The sequence below is a fragment of the Phoenix dactylifera genome, chromosome 17 (assembly GCF_051530095.1).
Source record: "Phoenix dactylifera cultivar Ajwa chromosome 17, Ajwa_hap1_PhDact_Kaust_v1.1, whole genome shotgun sequence".
In the NCBI taxonomy this organism is placed as follows: Eukaryota; Viridiplantae; Streptophyta; class Magnoliopsida; order Arecales; family Arecaceae; genus Phoenix; species Phoenix dactylifera.
The window spans coordinates 20207501-20210886 of record NC_143206.1 but is presented as its reverse complement, the minus strand read 5'-3'; positions in this window follow the sequence as shown (position 1 = coordinate 20210886).

Sequence of the window (3386 nt, the reverse complement as noted above, 5' to 3'; positions counted from 1 at the left end):
TAAACCCTAAACCCTAAACCCTAAACCCTAAACCCTAAACCCTAAACCCTAAACCCTAAACCCTAAACCCTAAACCCTAAACCCTAAACCCTAAACCCTAAACCCTAAACCCTAAACCCTAAACCCTAAACCCTAAACCCTAAACCCTAAACCCTAAACCCTAAACCCTAAACCCTAAACCCTAAACCCTAAACCCTAAACCCTAAACCCTAAACCCTAAACCCTAAACCCTAAACCCTAAACCCTAAACCCTAAACCCTAAACCCTAAACCCTAAACCCTAAACCCTAAACCCTAAACCCTAAACCCTAAACCCTAAACCCTAAACCCTAAACCCTAAACCCTAAACCCTAAACCCTAAACCCTAAACCCTAAACCCTAAACCCTAAACCCTAAACCCTAAACCCTAAACCCTAAACCCTAAACCCTAAACCCTAAACCCTAAACCCTAAACCCTAAACCCTAAACCCTAAACCCTAAACCCTAAACCCTAAACCCTAAACCCTAAACCCTAAACCCTAAACCCTAAACCCTAAACCCTAAACCCTAAACCCTAAACCCTAAACCCTAAACCCTAAACCCTAAACCCTAAACCCTAAACCCTAAACCCTAAACCCTAAACCCTAAACCCTAAACCCTAAACCCTAAACCCTAAACCCTAAACCCTAAACCCTAAACCCTAAACCCTAAACCCTAAACCCTAAACCCTAAACCCTAAACCCTAAACCCTAAACCCTAAACCCTAAACCCTAAACCCTAAACCCTAAACCCTAAACCCTAAACCCTAAACCCTAAACCCTAAACCCTAAACCCTAAACCCTAAACCCTAAACCCTAAACCCTAAACCCTAAACCCTAAACCCTAAACCCTAAACCCTAAACCCTAAACCCTAAACCCTAAACCCTAAACCCTAAACCCTAAACCCTAAACCCTAAACCCTAAACCCTAAACCCTAAACCCTAAACCCTAAACCCTAAACCCTAAACCCTAAACCCTAAACCCTAAACCCTAAACCCTAAACCCTAAACCCTAAACCCTAAACCCTAAACCCTAAACCCTAAACCCTAAACCCTAAACCCTAAACCCTAAACCCTAAACCCTAAACCCTAAACCCTAAACCCTAAACCCTAAACCCTAAACCCTAAACCCTAAACCCTAAACCCTAAACCCTAAACCCTAAACCCTAAACCCTAAACCCTAAACCCTAAACCCTAAACCCTAAACCCTAAACCCTAAACCCTAAACCCTAAACCCTAAACCCTAAACCCTAAACCCTAAACCCTAAACCCTAAACCCTAAACCCTAAACCCTAAACCCTAAACCCTAAACCCTAAACCCTAAACCCTAAACCCTAAACCCTAAACCCTAAACCCTAAACCCTAAACCCTAAACCCTAAACCCTAAACCCTAAACCCTAAACCCTAAACCCTAAACCCTAAACCCTAAACCCTAAACCCTAAACCCTAAACCCTAAACCCTAAACCCTAAACCCTAAACCCTAAACCCTAAACCCTAAACCCTAAACCCTAAACCCTAAACCCTAAACCCTAAACCCTAAACCCTAAACCCTAAACCCTAAACCCTAAACCCTAAACCCTAAACCCTAAACCCTAAACCCTAAACCCTAAACCCTAAACCCTAAACCCTAAACCCTAAACCCTAAACCCTAAACCCTAAACCCTAAACCCTAAACCCTAAACCCTAAACCCTAAACCCTAAACCCTAAACCCTAAACCCTAAACCCTAAACCCTAAACCCTAAACCCTAAACCCTAAACCCTAAACCCTAAACCCTAAACCCTAAACCCTAAACCCTAAACCCTAAACCCTAAACCCTAAACCCTAAACCCTAAACCCTAAACCCTAAACCCTAAACCCTAAACCCTAAACCCTAAACCCTAAACCCTAAACCCTAAACCCTAAACCCTAAACCCTAAACCCTAAACCCTAAACCCTAAACCCTAAACCCTAAACCCTAAACCCTAAACCCTAAACCCTAAACCCTAAACCCTAAACCCTAAACCCTAAACCCTAAACCCTAAACCCTAAACCCTAAACCCTAAACCCTAAACCCTAAACCCTAAACCCTAAACCCTAAACCCTAAACCCTAAACCCTAAACCCTAAACCCTAAACCCTAAACCCTAAACCCTAAACCCTAAACCCTAAACCCTAAACCCTAAACCCTAAACCCTAAACCCTAAACCCTAAACCCTAAACCCTAAACCCTAAACCCTAAACCCTAAACCCTAAACCCTAAACCCTAAACCCTAAACCCTAAACCCTAAACCCTAAACCCTAAACCCTAAACCCTAAACCCTAAACCCTAAACCCTAAACCCTAAACCCTAAACCCTAAACCCTAAACCCTAAACCCTAAACCCTAAACCCTAAACCCTAAACCCTAAACCCTAAACCCTAAACCCTAAACCCTAAACCCTAAACCCTAAACCCTAAACCCTAAACCCTAAACCCTAAACCCTAAACCCTAAACCCTAAACCCTAAACCCTAAACCCTAAACCCTAAACCCTAAACCCTAAACCCTAAACCCTAAACCCTAAACCCTAAACCCTAAACCCTAAACCCTAAACCCTAAACCCTAAACCCTAAACCCTAAACCCTAAACCCTAAACCCTAAACCCTAAACCCTAAACCCTAAACCCTAAACCCTAAACCCTAAACCCTAAACCCTAAACCCTAAACCCTAAACCCTAAACCCTAAACCCTAAACCCTAAACCCTAAACCCTAAACCCTAAACCCTAAACCCTAAACCCTAAACCCTAAACCCTAAACCCTAAACCCTAAACCCTAAACCCTAAACCCTAAACCCTAAACCCTAAACCCTAAACCCTAAACCCTAAACCCTAAACCCTAAACCCTAAACCCTAAACCCTAAACCCTAAACCCTAAACCCTAAACCCTAAACCCTAAACCCTAAACCCTAAACCCTAAACCCTAAACCCTAAACCCTAAACCCTAAACCCTAAACCCTAAACCCTAAACCCTAAACCCTAAACCCTAAACCCTAAACCCTAAACCCTAAACCCTAAACCCTAAACCCTAAACCCTAAACCCTAAACCCTAAACCCTAAACCCTAAACCCTAAACCCTAAACCCTAAACCCTAAACCCTAAACCCTAAACCCTAAACCCTAAACCCTAAACCCTAAACCCTAAACCCTAAACCCTAAACCCTAAACCCTAAACCCTAAACCCTAAACCCTAAACCCTAAACCCTAAACCCTAAACCCTAAACCCTAAACCCTAAACCCTAAACCCTAAACCCTAAACCCTAAACCCTAAACCCTAAACCCTAAACCCTAAACCCTAAACCCTAAACCCTAAACCCTAAACCCTAAACCCTAAACCCTAAACCCTAAACCCTAAAC